This window comes from Rattus norvegicus, chromosome 9 (assembly GCF_021556685.1).
Source record: "Rattus norvegicus strain SHRSP/BbbUtx chromosome 9, alternate assembly SHRSP_T2T, whole genome shotgun sequence".
Classification (NCBI taxonomy): domain Eukaryota; kingdom Metazoa; phylum Chordata; class Mammalia; order Rodentia; family Muridae; genus Rattus; species Rattus norvegicus.
In genome coordinates this window covers 10,262,917-10,283,596 of record NC_141542.1, presented here as the reverse complement: position 1 = coordinate 10,283,596, position 20,680 = coordinate 10,262,917, and the positions used below count along the sequence as shown (strand labels likewise).

Below are 20,680 nucleotides of genomic sequence, written 5' to 3'. Positions count from 1 at the left end.
ACATTCACTCCATGATTAAGGAAAGATGTTTTTCTATGTTTACAAATCTGCCACTCTTCATCCTCCGGAAAGTATGATTCCGTTCCTATGTCCTGAACTCTGGCTGGTCGCTGTTTTGAATCTACAGATGCTCATGTGTAATGAGCATACTGACTTTTCCTGCTATGTTCAGATGATTGTGGATAGGCTACTGTTGCTTGTTTTGGTTTGAAATGTAATCGAGTATATTTTATTGTTTTCTTTGTCCATACTACAACACTCTAACCCTATGAAAATAGCTCCCTCAGACTTCCTGTACTTTGAGTTTTGATAATTTATTATATATATATATATGTATATATATATATGAGAGTAAACATTGATTTTTCTTTTTTGCAAATTAATCTGTCTGTACTTTGCAAGATGCTCATCTCAACATTGATTTGTGCTCTTATCACTATCAAACAATTCATTCTTTTGTAAAATTTATTTGGACACTATTTTTGTCTCAATCTTTTTTACTGCCAGTATCACATAGTTTTAACTTTTATAATTTTACGATACATCTTAACAATTTGATAAGGATAGTCCTCCTTACTAACATTCCTTCTCAAACAAACGAGGTTTGTTTGTTTGTGTTTTTACTTATTTTCTCTTTCAGAATTCTGTTAACGTTTCCTTCTCCACTATCCCAAGCTATGAAGAGAGCTTGCTATCAGATATTCACTGAATTCATTCTTTGGAAGAAATGAGCAATTATAAATATATTTTAGGTGGATAATCTTTTGTACATCCAGCACTTGGAAGGCAGAGGCTGGTTCCTTCAAGGCAGACTGATCTAAAATTATTTCAAGCCAGGCAGGGCTACACAGTGAGCTCCAGTCTCAAACAAAAACAAACACATATACACACATAAAAAATCTTTTAAATTTAGAGCCAGCCTTTGGACTAATTTAAGGTTACTATAATTCTTAAGATTTTTGTTTAGGGTCAGGAGTGCTAGCCCACACCTTTAATTCCAGCACTGCAGGCCGATCTGGGTGATTTCAAGGTCAGTCTGGTAACTTAATTCCAGGCCAGCTAGTTAGCTACCTTGTCTCAAAAACAAGGATACAAAGCAAACAAACAAATAACAAAGAGTCCCTGTGTTTCTGTATACTTATGGGGTAAGTATGGGTCACATACTTCTGGGTTAAAATCAGTCAGGGAGAGTCATGGATTTTGTTGCTCTTGTAAAAGTGAGTTTGAATTTTGCTCCAGTTAACGGTTGGTTGCCCTTGTTTTTAAATACTGTTGACTTTTGTTCATATTTATGACTTCTAATATTTTACTAATTTGCTAAGTTTATTCGTGTTTTCATTAAGGTTTCAAAGTGTAACTTTTTTTTCCCGGTACATATTCATCAGCCACATCATTTCTCCTTTAGATAGCTCTTCCTTCATTTCTTATTACATTAATCAGGGCTTTTAAAATTCTACTAAGTAACACTGTAGCAAAACTATTATAGTAACTTTGTCTACTTCAATTATGTAATTCCTAAAACCTTTGCATTCATTGTAATATTGATAGCAAAACTAAAATTTGATTATCATGTTGAGAAATACTTTCTTTTTCATATTTTATCTTTTCTATCAGGGATAGTTAAAATAATATTATTTAATGCTTTCAAAAATACTCCACCATGAGCCAGCAAAATGGCTCAGTGGGAAAAAGACACTTATTGCCAAGACCATTGCCATTTTCTTTAAATGCGACTTGCCTAACACAGCACCCAGCCACTAGACTTCCACCCCTCTCTTTCCATTTGAACAGGAAAGTTTAGATTATATGTTTCATATTTTTCCATCTTGATTGGACTTTTCAATAGCGCTCTATCATTTCCTATCCCGTATTTTTTTTTTGTATGTGGACTATGTTTATTTACATTTGTCTCCTGAAATTATTAGGGAAAACAAACATCCCAAGTAGCGCTTACATGGGATGGCGGTCAAGTACTGTAAAGTGCATTGCTGTCTAGTGACTGAACGCTTTGCTTGTGGCCTGGGCCTGCTTGCCCTTGCTGGTTGTTAGTTAACAGCCTCCCGTTCGGAACTACACTGAACAGACTGCCCTCCACTCACGGTATCAGCTTTTAATCCACCGTGACGTCATCCTACCCGATCCACTTACTCCTCGGTCTTCGCCCTCCGAGCGGAGCACTCATCTTTTAAGCTGAATTTCCCATTCTTGAATTGTCCCCCGCCCCTGGAGTTCTGAACGACACCACGCCGCGGGTTTTGCAGAAGCAGCTCCCAGTGGCTGTCTTCTGATATCTGGAAGATGTAAAACGTTTATTTGGCTGCTTTCTCAGATAAGCTAAAACTGGGCGTGAAACATGCAGAATTAAGCCGGTTTCTCCTGTAATGGCAAATCTTTGAGTGAAAAAGATTGTGATCTTTTAAGAAGGCTGATGACAAGCACAGTGGTGCACACTTACCATCCATTACCTGGGACAAGCAGGGCAGCTGAGGCAGGAGGATTATGCGTTTGAGGCCAGTTGTGTTGTATACTGACTTGGAGCTAACCTAAGCCTGTCCGAAGAAGGGGTTGCAGCTCATTCTCCATGATGGGGCACTTGCCAGTGTCCTACTTGGGCTCTCTATTGCTATGGCGAATCACAGTGACCAAAAATCAAGATGGGGAGGAAAGGGTTTATTTGGCTTAGACTTCTAAATTATAGTGTATCATTGGAGGAAGTCAAGACAGGAACCTAAGCAGGGCTGGAACCTAGAGGTAGGAGCTGATGCCGAAGCTATGGGGGTTGAGGGTGCTGCGTACTGGCTTGCTTCCCACAGCTTGCTCAGCTTGCTTTCTTACAGAACCCTGGACTACCAGGCCAGGCGTGATACTACCAACCTTGGGCTGGGCCTTCCCTTACTGATCACAAACTGAGAACATGCCTTACAGCTGGATCTATCTCATGGAGGCATTTTTTCAACCGAGGCTCCTTCCTCTCTGATGACACTATCCTGAGTCAAGTTGACACCAAACCAGCCAGTACACCTGGTATGCAAAGGGACCTACATTTTACCTCAGCATTGCCAAACACCACATTTCAGGAGACATGCAGATGTGTGTCCCTCTCCCCTCAATGCACTTGCAGGAACGCTTTTGTTCTAAAAATTTTAACAGTTAATCTCCCATGAAAGGCATTGATCTGAAGTCCTTCATTTTGCTATGAAGAACTTTACAATGTTAGCTGTTTCTTACAAGGTTTATTCTAAGGCTGGGTATGATGTTGCATGAGGCTGAGACAGGTGGATCTCTGTGAGTTTGAGGCCAGCCTGCTGTACATAGTAGGTTTCAGGACAGCCAGGGTTAGAGACCCTGTCTCAAAAAAACAAGCAAGTGCAAAATTTATTTATCTTTCTAATTACATGTATCAATGTATCAAGGTGTTGGATCTGGCGATGAGGTTACAGGGAGCCGTGAGCTGCCTGCCATGATGCTGGAAACTGAACTCTACTCCTCTGGGGAAGCAGCAGGTGTCCCTAACCACTGAGCAATCGCTCTAGCCCCTCCATCAGCACAATTTTATGCACAAAATGATTTCTTCTGTTACAATGTCCATTATTTTATTCTAGTTGGTCTGCTCCATTTTTTAGGGGAGAACTCTTTATTTTATTCATAAATTAAAGACTCCTTCAAATAGAATACTGCTAGTATTATATGACACGGTACTTTGTGTAGTACCCCAGTCAGCAGTAGAGTGGTAGGAAAGTGATGTTTGCTGCCGGAGGAGGCACATTCTACACTGAAACACACAACTACATTCTTTTTTTAAACTTTTATTTATTTTCTAGAAAGGACTCAGATTTTTTTCTCTGTGTACCTCTAATATCTACAGAAATTTTCCTTACTGTATTTTTTAAATTTATTATTATTCATTCGTGTTTTTACCTGCTCTTGTTTGACTAAAAGCAACAATCCCTCTTGCTATGTTGTTCCAATCACATTCCTAAGAAGCCCTGGATTACAAAAGGTTATTGCAAAAGCAATTATTTCAAATGGGGAAATAGCCCAAGGCTAAAGTTTCAATGATAAGGTTTCTCTTTAACCATACTCCTCAGTGATATGGGTTTTTATGCCAACTCAAAATATAACTAATTTATCAAAGCAGTAAACTACAGTCTTATCCATTATTAATTACTAGTTAGTAGATGTAATCTACATTATTAATTAGGCCGTGTAAGCAACAATAGGTCTTAGACCGAGTTTCTAGTTGGTCACCGTACTAGATTTTTCTAGTTTCCAACTGGTCACCATAAAGGCAGGAGCAGAGCACTGGTGAACAATTAACATGTCCACAAATCTATTCCTGGTCATGGAGATGACTCATCCAATAAAAGAGCTTGCTGCCAGGTTCAATGACCTAAATTCAATCCCTGGTATCCACATGATGGGAGGAGAAACCAACTTCCACAAACTGTCCTCTGGCATGGCCCGCGACCAATCCATAAGCAAATGTAAAAACAACTGAAAAATAAAGTAATCTATTCGAAATCGTTTAAGGGCGCGCCTCCGTTTCTAACAGCTCGGTTCTTATTTAAACTAATATCAAATGCAGTGCAACCGCTTCTCTTACTGTAGCAGTGGTACCACCTCTAAATCTGTATAAAATCTGGAGAAGTCATGACCGAGCTTTCACTGGGGAAGCAGGCATAGCTTCTTGTGCTGTGCTGTGTCTGCTGTACAAGTGCAAGAGCTGTGAAGTAACCCATCCTAGTGAACAGGTGAGGAGCCTCGACTCCATGCTTTCCTGTACATCCAACGAAAAACAAAAACAAACCCCCCAAACCAAAAAAAAAAAAAAAAAAAAAAAAACCAAACCACAAAACAGTAGAACACTGCGAAGAAAAGAGTGGAGGGGACGATGTTAGTGAAGCGAACATATTTCAATCTACTGGGGTACCTCATCCAGAAGACCTCACACGTGTCTGAGAGGAAGGTAGGGAAATGCAGTTCTAGCCAGCGGTGGCTTCATTCTGCAGGCGCAAGGAACTCCCAAGGCAGGTGAAGGAGCTCAGGAACACAGTGGAGAGCGAATGAGAACGTAAGAAACAGATGCCGTGTCTGCCCAGTATCTAGAAATGCTTATTTCTTATATTTTTATTGCTGATACATAAAATTATTTTTCAGATGATTCTAAAGCTTTTAAAAAAGTAATTCAATGGAAGAGTGTTCATATATTGCAACTCATTTGGTATCTTTCCAGAAGTTCCCCGAATTGGAATCTTAAAATTCGCTTACTAGGATGAAAAACCAGCTTAAAAACAGTTTGTCAAATAATTCTGTTTTTTTTTTTTTATTCAATGAATGATTTTAAAAATTAGCTTCATTGTTTTTTAATTTACCATCTGTTAACGCAATAAATATGAGTTCTTAAAGTTAACCTAATTGTCTTGGAATTTGCTGTTTTTTGAAGTTGATTAAAGTTATTTAAAACAATTTTATTGTATATTCAGACTGAAACAAGCATGTCTGCCTGTGGACAGATCTTGGCTAATATTTTGCAAATAAATGTGCCCATTCGTAAAATGAAGCACTGTTTATGGCTCTTGAGACGTATGAGTCAATTGTGAATATGCGAGATGCAGTAATAGTATGGCCTTGAAAGCCTACCACCACCAAACACGAGGGACTCTTCCCCATGTTTTGCCGCTGATCTGCTTACAAACTACAGAAGGAATATCAACCGGAAGTGCTACTTTTAGTCCTACTTTCTCATGGCTAAAAGGTGCTGCGTGCTCCTGTAAATATTCTGCCTTTGGTCAGCGTATGAGACCAACAGTGGATGCTGGACCTAAGTGTGCCAGTCAGAGTCTTCTAGGAAACACGTGAGACACAGAAAGATGCTCTTCTCTCTCAGTAGCTAACCACTAATAGGCAGCATGTCTACCAAGCACTTTTACCAACAGAGCCACTTCCCTGGCCCCAAGCGTCTGTGTTTAATTCTAGAATCTACAAATGAACTTTGAGTACGATGCAGGAAGGTAGTGAACTATGCCCACCCTCTCCAGGATCCCCAGTTATTCTGACACCGTTTGCTGAGAGCCCTTGTTGTTCATAGCGCTGCTTTGGTTGGTGTGGCTAAGCCATGTGAAACTAATAAATTCTAGGAGGAAGACTATACATATTAATTTTATAATGGGTTTTAGAAAAATCACAGTACCTTCACTAACAAAAAACGGCCTTGAAATTCATCACCAGAACTGACTTTTTCCACGAACTCACAGGAAACACACACCTCAGATGTGTCTGACATCAGAGAACTTATAGTACTGCTTTATTTCAGACTGCTGCCTGATCATTGTCTGCTGAAGGATCTTTCTTGGGCTCTAAACACTTGAAAAAAAAAAAAAACCAGGCCTGAAGAGATACAGGCTGGGATAGACACTATATGTAACAGACTGTGTCAACCAAGCATTACTAAACACAGTAAGCAGGGGATAGTGTACATGCCTTTAATGCCAGCACTTGAGATTAACACTGGCAAGAGGCTTTCTCTGTTCAGGTCCACCCTGTATTCACAGTGAACTCTAAACTGTCTGGAACACAACTAGAGCTTTGGTTGTCTTTTCCGGTACCTAAACCTACCTAAACCAGATATTTTCCTGTGGGTCTTACTCCACAACCTTATGCCTCTGCCTCCTAGGTCTGGGATTACATGTGAGTGCTACCCTTCTTATCTATGTGTGAGAGAACTCAGAGCAAGAATGGGTCTTAAAGGCCACTGACTGGCATAGAGCAGAGACCACCTGGGTCTATGTTATCTTTACAGCACACTGTGGTGGCTTGAGTAGGAATAGTCTTCACAGGCTCATGTATTTGAATGACTGGTGTTAGGCAGTGGTACTACTTTACTGGGATCAGGAGGTGTGGCCTTGTTGGAGGAAATGTTTCACAGTGGATAGGCTTTGGGGTTTCAAATGCTCAAGCAAGATGTAGAGCTCTCAGCAGTACCCGCCTGCCTTTGTGCTACCATGCTCCCCGCTCTGGGGATAATGGGCTAAAGTTCGGAAACTGTAAGGCAGGCCCAATGAAATGCTGTCCTTTACAAGAGTTCTGGTGTCTCTTCATAGCAACTGGGCATCAACTAAGACGAACACATAGGAGATATTTACCCTCAAATACTGCTCTAAACAGATGAGCTCACCTCGGACTGTGAGCGTCCCAGGAAGTCCCAGACCTTGCCTGGGGTCTTGAGATTTTCCTCTCTTGAGTTTACAGCTGCACTGTAGCATTCTGGGTCCTTCACGGAAGTATTTCTCAAAATACTTAGCAGTGAATGGAGGACTAGAGTTCTGACTAACAGGCACCCACTTTGCCATTTTAGAAAACTTTACCTTCATTTCCTCTGAAAAGCAATCTTTATTGATTTTTTTTTTTTGGGAGGGTGGCCATGTGCCCTACACCTCCAGCTATTTGAGCTATGGCTGCTCGGTAGCAAAAGGACCACAGTGGTGAGGGCAGGTGACGACCACAACACAGGAGAATATCCCAGTCAGGTACAAAGAGGCAGGGAATGGAGGCTGTAACGTGTAACCACCTCGGACAAACCAAGACTAAGTAACAGAAATCAGCAGGTATTTTCCCTGTTAAAAACAAATCTTGTAAAAATGTTGCATTCTAATCCATTATATAAGAAACCCTCCTTTTTATAATAGAATATCTCTACTAAAATCTTTACAAAAAAAGCCACAGGGGTATTTCTGTATTTGTGATGTGAGGCTGCTATCAGAAAAGTATCCTCCAAGCACATCACTAACTCATACTGGCAGCCCACTCCCACCCCCCACCCCCACCCCCACCTTGTACCATATTCAGTCCCCCCTGCTTTTCTTGTTCTGTCCTTGAATTTTACTTCTGTAAGAATTGGATAATGACAAACACAGAACTAGTGAGAAAGGAACAGCTGTTGTGTTTGAGCTCCAACTCCACGGTCCGAGCACTGTCTATCCAGCAGTTCCGACAGATGGATACACCAGCATCACCATCAGGCTAGGAGGAAACTGAGGCACAGAGCGCCTTTGCTTAAGGCCACACAGGAAGTAACTAGTTAAACTATGATTTCAGTCCAGGTAGTTGGACACCTTAGGCTGTTTTGCCCACGTGTGCTTGCTTCTTTTGCTTAAAATATGATTTGGTCATGTGGCCTTTCATCTTCAAAATTTATGAAGCACACAAAGGGGATAGTTCTTACTGTATATAATTTATACAATAAAAATCAACTTTATTGACTTTTTCAAGTCGAGAAACCTGAAGAAAAGTATGACCCTTGGAGCCAAGTTATTAAGAATTTAAAGAGATGGAGAGACGGCTCAATGGTCGGGTGTTTGCTGATCTTCCAGAAAGCCCATTTTCGTCTCCCGGCGCCCACACATGGCTCACAACCATGTACAGCTCCAGTTCTAAGGAATGTGATAGCCTCTTGCTTCCCAGGACACAAGTGCATATGCACACATGTACACCTCCCCTACACACACACAAAATAAATCTTTAAAAGGAAAAATTAGATACACGTAACTCACAAGGAACTGAGCAGCAAGCTGGAGTGATGGCTCAGCGGTTAAGAGCACTGACTGCTCTCCCAGAGGTCCTGAGTTCAATTCCCAGCAACCACATGGTGGCTCACAACCATCTGTAATGGGATCCGATGCCCTCTTCTGGTGGGCAGCAACAGTGTGCTCACACAAATAAAATAAAAAAAAAATAAATAAACAAAAGAGACTGAGCAGCATGCTTTACAAAGGGCAAGTTTCTAACATATTAGGGTTCATAAGGAAAGTGTGGGGGCGTTGTCATGTATTTCTGGTATTTGAGTAGCTGAGAAATATGGCCTCAAAGCAAGAGAGGCAGAGAGAATAAGCAATTGGCGGATTACTTTTTGCTGATTAATTTTGCTATTTGATAATTTCACATGGGTATATATTTGGTTACTCTTCCCCCCCCCCCCCCCCCCGAGAACAAAACCCAGGGCCTTGTGCTTGCTAGGCAATCACTCTACCACTGAGCTAAATCCCCAACCCCCTACTCTTTCTTTTTTATCTCATCCATCTCTGTATGCCCCAACCCTATCTGTCTTTTTCCCAGTTTTATGACTTTTGGTTTCACTTTGTAACCCATTTAGTTTAGCTAAGGCCATCTGTGTGAGCACAGGCTACGATCTATCCACTGAAATCTGTTGGGGCTATCACTAGGAACAGAATTGAAGATGACGGTTACCCTTTCTCTGAATCTATCCATAGAATGCAGCCCCACCGTGGGTGAAGAGATCCCTGAATTAGTTCCTTCAGGCCTGACTGTTGAGGAATCAATTTTTATTTATTAATTTTTTATAATAAAGCTTTATTACATTTGTTTATGCATATGCTATGTGTGTATGAGTAAATTTTGGAGCCATGGTGGTCTCCTTCTAATGTATACGTCACAGGCATCCAACTTAGGTGGGAAAGCTTGAGGGCAAGCCCCTTTTATCTGCTAAGCCATCTAGTCAGTCAGTTCCTGAATCAATTTTTAAAGAAAAAATCTCAAAAGTCTATGGCATATGACTATGGGGAGTCTGAACTGAAACATACTCTGCTGTTATTACTGGAGAGCCTAGCCTCACTAGAAATGTACATGCATAAACTATACAAAATATGTCTACAGGCCAAAATCATCTTAGCACGTGTACTTTACCATGTAGTTAAGCTAATGATATTTATTTACTATTTCACTTTCTCATATAAACATGGGATTTAGTTTTTCTTTAGACAGAATCCATTCTTCGGACTACTGTGGTTCTTCCTTTGATGCTTAATCTTAAGTCAACGGGACAGTATTTATAATTACCGTGGACACGCACCTCTCAGTATGTCTTCTCAACTTTTTTTTTCTTTTTTTTTTTTTTTCCGGAGCTGGGGACCGAACTCAGGGCCTTGCGTTTGCTAGGCAAGCGCTCTACCACTGAGCTAAATCCCCAACCCCTCAGTATGTCTTTAAGACGGTTTCCAGCGAGGCTTCACGGAACAGGGAAGGCCCTTACTGAGTATGGACAGCAGCATCCTGTGGGCTAGGGTCTTGGACTAAAGAAGATGAGAAAGTGAGGTGAACCCAACACTCATCTCTCTGCTTCCTGCATGGGGCCAGAGGCCTCAAGCTCCCCAGCCCTGCCTGCCCTGTTGTAACCCCAAAGAAACCCTTAAGTTGCTTCTCTGAGATGTTTTGTCACAGTGATGAGAAGTAATTAATATGCCTTCACTGTTTAAGATCTTGATTTGGTCAGTTTCATTCATTTATGTGAATGCTTCACTGGATGAAAATTTAAAAGTTTGCAATCCTGGGGATATGGGATGGTCAGACTCCAAAGAACAAATGCAAAACCTTTCACGTTGAGGATCGGCTTAGGGTCAGTCTTTACATATATTCAATGAGGATCCAGTCTACAGTTCCCTAATCAAGGGCTAGTGGCCACACCGATCTCTGCTTCAGATAACCTTCCTGCTTATCCTTTCTATCAAGGAATCCCACTTTAAAGTGTTAGTTCCTTTAAGGAACTTTAAAAAGGCCTCCAGCTGGAATGCCTGCCTCACCCTAGCTCTGTCCTCCCAGAGGCCCCAGTGCCTCTATTAACATTGCAATAGTGTTTTCCAGCCCAATCGCGAATGTGTTCTTTGAGAAAAACTCTTAATCAAGTCCTTATCCCCAGCCCCCAGTAGAGCTCCCAACTTTTACCAGGTATTAAATGAGTATTTATCAAATGAACACAATGTGGGATAAATGGTGAATGAACACGTTTTTTTCATTACAGGGGTAGATAAGCCATTTGATGATCACAGTGTGAGGTGGGGCTGCTCAAGGTCAATGTTCAGATTTTGATAATGATCACATTTTTACAGTTCTGTTTTTATCGTACCTCTGCCAGGAAAACAAGTCTTAAGAAAAAAGAAATGTGCAGTATTAGTCAACGTGAAAGATGCTGTGACTTTGGTGGAGGTGGGAGCTGTGCTTCACTAGAAGTCACATTATGTCTCCTTGTCAGTTGGTGCCCTTCGGGAGAGGCTCAAATAGGACAATGGGAGACTTGGGCCACAGAGTGATGGTTCAGGATGGCAGGCAATCAGAGGACAGGAGGTACCACCAGTCTAGAGTCCTTAGATCTGTGTTTCGAATACCACAGCTCTTCTGCACAAGGTAATGGGCACTATCGTATGATGAGTCTATAGGACCACACGAATCCTAGTTTGAGTACTGCTGAGACCCAATCATGTATGTTCCCTCACTGTGTTAGCATGCCACCCTCCAGAATGACCATTAGTTCCCCCTAGCACATGAAACTTTCAAGCTGTGATTTCCATTAGCTTGAATGGTGGGCTTGTGGCTGATCACGAGGTACAAGAAATCTGAATTGTTACTAAAGCCAAAAAGCCCACCCTGACAAAAATGCTCTGTTCTTTTACAAACACAAGACTATAAATTATGGTTGTGAGCTTCAAGAACACCGATTCCGTACAGCTTGAGAAAAAAAAAAAAGTCAAGCGCATAAAGATGGAATGAATGAAATTGACTCATTCTCCCACTAAATTTTGTGGGAAGTGAACTGAACTCTACTCTGTGTAAGCTCTGAACCTGGAAGCCCTGCCATTATGAGGGTATCCCCTTAAAGCATCTGATTAAATGCTCTGTAAAGGTCTGACAAGGCAAAGTAGCCATAAAACTAACATCTAACCCCATCTTCTGTGTTCTCCTTAAAAACAAATTTGAAAGTTACATTTGTTTATTGTGTGTGTGGGTGGGCCTGGTTCTTGAATTGAGGTCAGAGAGTAGCTTTGAGGAGTTGGTTCTCTCTTTCCATCAAGTAGGACCTGGGGACCAAACTCAGGTGGGTAGGTTTGGTGGCAAACACCTTTACCCACCACAGGCCCAGTTTCCTCAGCCCTAGAGACCAGGCATGTTCAGGGTTTTACCACAGTCAGAAAGGGGAATACGTCTTTTTCCTTGACTCAAAGCCTTCACTCAAATCAGTTATCATTTCCGTCTCATGCTTCTTACCCACCAAGGCCAATTCCGTTTTACCCCTTCCTTAGATGTAGTGTAGAAGGCAAAACTGTACTCTCTCTTTTCTGAAAGATCAGTGGCTATTGATATTAACTACTATGATCTATATTTTGATATGTTTCAGATTTGCGTGTCTTTCAACTACGTACACTACATCTGGGTCTGTTAGAAACGTGTACTAGGGGCTAGTGAGATGTTTCAGGGCTTTGGAGCACGGCGTGTCCTCAGAGACTCAGGTTCAATTCCCAGCACCTACGTGCTATCTCACAAGCATCTGTAAGTTCAGTCCCAGGGGATGTGATACAGATCTCCTCTTCTGATCTTCACTGGTATCAGCCATGCAGATGAACAGACATACATGTAGGCAAAAGGTCCACACACATAAGATGATTAAAAATACCTTAAACATAATTATCCCACTTCATGTTGGCTCCTGTACCAAAATACCTTAGACCCGGAAATTTTTTAAAAAGATATGTGTATTGCTGTGTAAATTTATGCCACGTCAGTGTGGGTGCCTATATGCTTAGAGAGCCTAGACACTGCCTGCACATGGTTGTTAGGGATGTAAGGAAAGGGGAAGAGAAGAACATTCGGGAGGTTGGGAGCACGGTGTCCTCTTGTTTTAAGTCAGGAGAGATCTTACTCTAAATTATGGGGTTTAGCTGATAATCCGAGCTACCAGGTAAACATATGAGTGTATAAAGAGGGCTATGTTAATATACTTTTGGGTTTCTGTTACACCTCAACTTTAGGCGTTCACAATAATAATCAGTAAAGCCTCAGCATGCATGGCCTCCATGTTCGCTCGCCTAGCTCTTCTCAGTGGAGACACTGGTACTAGTTAGACCATTCAGCATTTTGGCAACCAAGGCAAGAGAATTTGATGTCACTCAGGACTTGCAGAGGAAAAACTGAGCCAGGAAGGGGAACTCATGGTTTACTTTGTTTTGCTGTTTGCTTTGCTTTGCAGGGGGCTCTTTGTCTTGGGGGGAGGAGGAGGAAGTAGTTCCCCAAATGAACACCAGTTCATATTTGTTTATATCCTTATGCCTTTGGAATGGTCTCTTGAATTAAAAAAAAGAAAAGTTGAGAAAAAAAACGACTAGAGAATTCCAGGAGAATTCAAGGAGAGACGGGGGTGGGGGGGTGGTGTTGTTTCAGGAAGCAGCCAGCCCTATGTCATTTTGCTTCATTTAGAATGACCACACACACACACACACACACACACACACACTATCGACGTGTTTGCTACCAAGGCTCAAATCGCTAGTCACCCACCGTGTCATGTTTGATTCATAGGCAACCAACAGAAGAGGACCTGACAGAGCTTTTAGGAAAAACTGTATTCTCAGCCCACAGTCACTTTCCAGGAACTTGCCTGCAAACAGCTCTGCGCTGGAGGGATGGAACTCCTAGCAACCTCAATCCTGCCACCCTAACTGCCTTCGCTCCACATACAATTATTTATGGGGACTTAATGAGAGAGCAAGCCTTATGTGAAAGAACGCAAGAAAGTGCAGCTGCTGAAAACAGACCCAGGCAGTTCTACAGTCCTTATTTTTACCACTGAGCTTCTGCAATTCCTGCCACGAACCTAACAGCTCCACTCCTTGCCAAACACACAAAGAGAAAAGTAAAAACTGTTTTCGTTCTGCAATCCCCTTAACTTCGAGTAAACAGTAGTAATTTTCTGTCGTCACGTTCAATGCAAATTTCTTGAAGGCGACACAACAGGAAACAAAAGACCTGTTAGTTGATAGCTTCCTTAGAGCTGGGGATTGGAGGGGCCGGGGGAGTGGCAGGGGAGTGGGTTAAAGTTGATAGAGTCCAATTTCTCCTTAGCTTGGGGGTCCCGAGCCTCCAGTTAGTTTGATCTTTGAGAGTTCTTTGGAGCTTCACCACGTGGAAAGGTCCCTGGGCCCTGCCTCCCCTCCCACGAAATCCTCATTTCTTGACCTTTTGCCCCAGCTTTTGGGTGGATCAGAGTGGGAGAAGTGACTTGGACATCCGCTTAAGCATCTCCTTCTGGTTGGGTCTGTCGACCTACAGCTGCCGACCGGAAAATGATACTGATACAAATAACTGGGGGCTTCCTGCAGACCCCCTCATCCTACATCCACTATGTGTTCCTCAATAGGGGTGCCCAGGAGAAGAGGATGGGAAGAGGGGAGAGCCCATCAGCCTGAAGGGAAGGAGGTCCCCTCTAGGAAAGATCTCCATCAAACATTGAAGAGAGGGGAAAACTTGGCCTGCATGCCCCTACTGGGGAGCGACACACCCCACACTGGCTGGCTTGCGGGGTGCTGGGGTTGTTCTCAGGCCTCTCACCTGACTTCCTCCTCTGCTGGCACACACACCAATGCCCCGCGCTTTGCACCCCCAAAGCCCAGGCAAACAACGACAAGAGGAAGCGGCGGGCGGTGAGGGTGCGCGGCGGGGGCGGTGCAGGTGAGGGCCGGGGCGGTGGGGCTCCGGGGCTCGCCCACACTTACCCTGGCGGCCGCGGGGTCGCTCTCCCGCAGCGACCCTGCACCGGGGCGGCGCTCAGGGATGTGGCGGCCACGGTGGCTCGGGCTCGGCTCGGCTCGGGCTCCACTGCGCGCTCTCGGAGCCACCGGCGGCCCAGGATCCTGCCGCCAGGGGGAGAAGCGGCTGCGGGCGCGGGGGAGGCAGGCCGGGCCCGGTCGCTCGGGCTGTGGGGTCCGCAAGCCCCCCACGCCGGCAAGCGGCGAGTGCCCCAGGCACTCACGGCCCCCGGCCGGCGTTGGGGGGCTCTCGTGGGGGCGCTCGGATCGCTTGCGCTGCGCTCTACACTGCGGGCTCTGAGCGGCTCCCGCGCCCCCTCCCGCGCCCCGCCCCGCCCCCGCCCCTTCCCTTCCCCCTCGGCCCCGCGCGCTACCCGCTCGCTGCTCGCCGCGCTCTGCCCCCTTTAAACGCCCACTTCGGATGGGGAGAGGAGACAACTTGAAGTCAAGTTGCCATTAACTTCCGCGGCGGCCGCCAGTTCGGCGGCGGGGAGGTGGCAGCAGCTGCAGCCGCCGCCCGGGAAGTCCGCCGCCCGGCGCGCCCGCGCGGGGAGCCGACCCGGCCTCGGCCCGCACCGCTGGCCCGCGCTGCCCCGGTTCCACGCCTGAGTGAGTCCCGCTTCTTTGCTCCCTACCGGTGCTGCTCTTGCTCTGGGTCTCTTTCTCGGCTTGCCTCCGTTTTCTGCGGATGCGGAACCGATCCAAACTTCTCAGTGGCTCCAGCTGGGGCGACTCTGCACCCCTAGGGTGCCGCGGTCTTGCTAGCCCTTCTCTCGCGCCCGCTCTGGTACTCGGGAGGACTGGACTGGTGAAGTGAGGGACGTGGCCGGGATGCGGACTTACTTGGTGTCCTTGCCTCTCCCGCACACCTGCCCCGCAGTCCCTGGTTAGACACTTTCGTCCAGGTCGTGGGCATGGCCCGCTTGAGAGGACGAAGGCGGAGTGGGGGGAAGCCCTCGGCGGGCAAGCGGGGAAAGGGGAGCCGCTCCGTGAGCCCCGGTGTCGGGAAGGCGGCGAGGTGCCGGGTGGAGTTGGAAAGGTCGGGCGCCCGATCTAAGAGTTCACTCATCATCCTCTCCCAGCCCATCTCCTCCTGTTCTTTTCTGGCCAGCCTTTCTTCTGGTGGCGAGCGGAGGTGGAGGGGGACCTGGGAAGTTTGTGGCAACTTCTCTATCCCGGGAGCCACTCGGGCGTTGGGCGCTCAAGTTGGAGCCCAGAGTTTAAGAGCCGAAGTACAGCGCTCGTGCAGCCCACGCGGGCGATCGCGGGTCGATCCTGGAGGTGTTTGGGCTTGGGCGGGAAGCTGGAGGAGGTACGTGGTGTCTTAGTTTTGGGGCTATGGCCGCACAGGTGCAGCCCCAGGGTCAACTCTTCATTTCCCTGTGACAGTACACAACCAAGAGCGGCGGCCTTCTACAGTGTTCCTCTACTGCAGGGCTCCCAGAGTGGCCAAACTGGGGTTGGGGAGCCCGAATGCAAGGGATTAAAGGGCAAGTGGCAGGCTCGGACAGTGACACGTGCGTGTGCCTGGCCGAGCAAAACAGGTCCCTTCTGGGATGATCCCAGAAGACCGAGAGGACAGCAGCTTAGAGCTCAGGGTAGAGGTTTTGGCCCTGGCCTCCACTAGGGCCACGTTTTACTTAACAAGATGTCAGCCACAGGGTCATCTTCCAAAAATGCCCGGTTGACAATTTTGACCCCTGCGCCCTTCCTGGGAGAACTTTCTCTGTGGTATACCGGATTCCCAGGGTTAAGACTTGAATTTCACTTGTCCATAGGGACAGGAAGACACCTAATTCCCTGGAGAGAACCTCTTCTGCTCCCGATTGATTGGCTGAGGTTCCATATTTGTACCCTTGGAGGCCAGAGCACCCGACTTTCCCAGAAAGACAGAAGAGGGGAATGAGCTAGTCTGGCCTCTCTCCGCCAGGAGTCAGGTTCTGTCTTTAAGCAGTATCTGGGTTTTACAGAGTTTGCACCTGGTGACAGACTTCCAAACTTTACTTAAATTCACACCTTGCTCAAAGTGATTTTCTGAAAGAGTGAAATTTTATTTCGTAGTCAGATTCTCCAGATAGATAGATGGATTCAGTAAGTATGTAAGTTGTGGCCATAATTTAAACCCAAGGAAAGCGGTGTTGCGGTGTTGACTCTAAACCCCTTTATGAATCCTCCATGTAGGACTCGTGCTATGACTTAGCAGCGGTTCTTTATTTCTATGGCATATTATTTTTGTAGAACAGTAGTAAGTGCATACACTGGCTGCTCCAGTCTGCTGGCAAACATTAGCATTCAAGCTTACATTTTTGACAAATGTGCAGACAGGAATAGCATGAATAGGCATCTTAAATATTAACAACCCAAGCATCTGTTGTGAAACAAATTTAATATATTTACTCAGTCTTTCTCACATTGTTAGGAAAGGTTATAATAAGTGCTTAATTTCAACTTAACTTAGCAGAAGTAACTGGCGGCATCATTCACTACCTCCCAAGCTCTAACACAGTTACCCGGCAGAAAGACTTTAATTAACTTGGTTAAGGGCATTGTTAAATAAATACACTTTAAGCAATGTGCATGCTATATAACATGCAAAAGTGCCGAAATAGCCATCCTGTTTGTGTGCATTTTAAATGACCTCATCTTATAAATATACCAAGTATGTTTGTTCTTCATCTCCATTTGACACTTATTAGTTCATTTTTCTAATGGCAACAATATTTTAAATGTAGAGTTGTTCAGTCGTATGTAATACATAATATGTAAACAGTAGCAATAAAATACAAGGCATTGTTAAATTTGAATATGGCTACATGTAACAAGGTTATGCAAGAGAAATAAAATCACTGCTCAATTTTGTTTTCCTTTCTGAATAATGAATCCAGATGATGGATGAAAAAAGAACAAATAGGGATTTCCTCCCTGAAGTAATAGCTTCTTAAAATGTATGCGAGGTAGGAGAGGGAGAACAATGATAAAGACCTAAAGAACTTCCCAAATCCACACAGCTATTTCCAGAATCAATGCATTCCTTACTTTCCCACAAGCTGAAATATGTAATAAATAATAGTTCTTTGTATGTAAAAGTATTCACAAGGAATGCCTTTTGTTCCCTTGTAATAAATTAATATATTCTTCTTCAGTTGATAATCTACAAAAGTAGTTCCTTGTCTCTTGGCATTTTCAACAAAAGCAACAACAAAATGAATATTGGTTTAGTCTTCAAAGAAGTCTGTTGCCAGCTCTGTGAACCTGTGACTGAATAGGACATGCTGTCGCTGAGTGATAGCTGAGAAACACCACATTCAACTAGCAAGGGCTGAAGATCTAGGGGGAATCTCAATGCTGTTTTCATGTGACAGGTTGTGGGTTGTAAATTAGGCCTAAAAGGTCAGGTGACAGGCACCTGCTCCTCATTATTGTAGAAATCTTTTGGTTACAAACAGCGTTAAGCTAAACACAACATGGGTATGGAACAGGGGCTGTCTAAAGCACTCCAGTAGTTTTACCTGCTTTGTAAATGTCTAAACAGCACATACACAGAAGCCATTTCTTCCCTACATGTTATCTTGTATGATTGCAATTAATATTATGTTAGTACTTGGAACTGATGAAGTACATAAGTGCATGACTAAATCAATCTTCTAATTATGTCTAGACATTGTAGTGGAATGTAGAAAATATTTTTCCTTAAAAGAAAAAAAAAACCCGTTTTTCCTTTGCAAATTATTGATTGATTGTCAGAATCGTGTTCATGTTTTACCTGGAAAACCTTGCCAAGTCCAAGTGTCCTTTTATACTTTTTAGATGAATTCTCATTTAAAATGATACCACAAAATTTTGTTTCTCAGCACCCATAGATGAGGGGGAAACGAGTTGCTCTGTTTTGCAGTAGCTTCGTGCCATACATAGAATGGAAAGAAAAGCACATTGTACAGGAATGTAGGAAGGCTCTTCAGACCTGGCTGTTCTCTTGGGAGTATTCAGAGTTCTTCCTGTTGAAAGAGGGGAGCATCGCTTAATCCCTATAAGTGGCTTCCTTTTACACGTTCCAGAGAGCAAACTGTGCATGTCCATAGAAGAGACCACACCAGCATAAGGTGACAGAATATTAGAGGTGCCAGTTGCTTTTAATTAGCAGAGGAGGATGATTGTGAGTAAAGTAAATAACTCAGGTTATTCGGTTCTGTTATTAAAATATGTTCTTTATCCTTTTTGCCTTTAAATAGTTTGTGCTTATTATATGAAGCACTCCTTTTTGGTATTTGCTTTTGAAATTGATTTAGTTCTCATATTCTAAAACTGTGTGATGATTTTTTTAAAAATAAAGTTAATTAATAGATCAGGCAAAAAAAAAATAACCCACAGTAGGGTATATTTTCTGGTAAAATGAAAGTTATGTTTCAGCATGATGAACACCAGGCTTCAGTAGTCTGCTCCTCGTGTGCACTGAGCACTTCCTACTTCGAGCTAGCAGGCACCTACTGTTTATTTACGCTGCATTAAACTGACAGCTCAGCAATCAGAGGAAAAATATTACTTACCTTCCTGAAGTAAATACCAGTTTATAGGTTAGTGCACGTATTTATATTCCTGTCACCACTAAATAATGGCTCTGTCTCTGTTTTAATATCTACCTGGGCTGTAACCCAGCGATTCACACTGTTCCTGGCTGGGAGGAAGGGGTCGACAGGAGTTTTTCTTCCCGTTCCCTGGTGGCAAAACTCTTAAAAAAGAATCGTTTCATATTCTCATCTCTGTCATGTGAAAACTAGTTGGGAGAGATGTTGGACACTTTTCCCGTGCACCCCCACTGCAGCATCAACCCCCCAGCATGTTGGCATGCCACTAAACACAGTCATCCTGAGGCCTCCCCTGGACGGATGTGCACAAGCACAGTCAAGTATGCCTTTGCTAAATTAACTTTCCACAGAGTTCCAAACAGATCAAACTATGTGATTCCTTAGATTGCGTCTGCGATAAGGACCCTTCCCTTCCCATTCTTGGGTGGAATGCTTCAGTTTTTAATACAGTTCTGCAAAGATACCTATAAAGTAGAATTTACTGTTTGGGCGATTGCTTCTTAGCTTTGCTCTAAACAGGCTGGCTTCCCTTCCTTCCTTCCTTCCTCCCTCCCTTCCTTCCTTCCTTCCTTCCTCCCTTCCTTCCTTCCTTCCTTCCTTCCTTCCTTCCTTCCTTCCTTCCTCACTTTCTCTTTATTGTTAATCTGCCATCCTCAAAATAAGTGTTGTTGCTACTTTTATTTTATAATACTGAATATACCTGTTTCTTCAATTCAAGGTCCCTCTCTTTCAGGGTCCCCTTGAGACCTCAAAAATCCTGCTAACGTTGAATGCTCAAACTCATGGTTAGCTCAAGAAAATGCTTATTGTTGTTTAAATTGTCTAAGGAGCTCTCGGACTTACTGCCTGTACACAGTTGTCAATCCCTAACCACATACTCCACAAACATCAGAGCAGACTCTGCTCTTAATACAGCAACCATGTAAATTAAATCTGTTACACAAGGTTCTTCCCCTCCACTCTCCCAAAGAAAAGTATCTCCCGTGTAATTTATATAGCATTGCTAACTGCTGTTCTCAATGGTGAGTCTATTTAAACTTGATGTCTTCATAAAGTGTGATCAATACATTAACACACATTATTTTGTACTTTTGATCTTATGCCAACAGTACCTTTTGCTGTTTATTTCTTTAAAGTCTTTTTTAAGATCAGATATTTCATTGTAGAGTAAATAGATACAGATTGTGTGTATATATATTCCGGGTGAGATTTAGTAGTAGAGAATTTCTCTAGCATATTGGCCTATTTTTATTCCTTCAAGTCATTCTGTATCACTTGCACAGTTGTTGCTGTCTGAAGGTTTGTAATAGTATTTCTAACCCCCTCCTCCTTCAATGGACTTTCAAGGATGTGATTCAGTTAGTCAGGGATCTAGTTCAGTTGTAAGAGATGAAAAATAGTTAGCTGATATCCCAGAATTTATGCCACTGCTTTCTGCTGGAATTTATTTGGTCCAGTTATATGACATTTAGTGGAGAAGTAGCTTGGAATCGAACATTCAGAATCTGCTCT

The 20,680-nt window shown here is 43.7% G+C and overlaps 1 protein-coding gene across 41 annotated transcripts in view; it reads left to right on the top strand.

Moving 5' to 3' along the window:
* The first annotated feature begins 14,731 nt into the window (after positions 1-14,731).
* Positions 14,732-20,680, top strand: part of Satb1 (SATB homeobox 1) — a 93,129-nt gene continuing 87,180 nt past the window's right edge. For all 41 annotated transcript variants that reach the window (XM_087565735.1, XM_087565734.1, XM_087565714.1 and 38 more), the window contains exon 1: positions 14,732-15,194. The gene's annotated coding sequence lies outside the window, so the exon portion shown is untranslated. The remainder of the gene's footprint in view (positions 15,195-20,680) is intronic.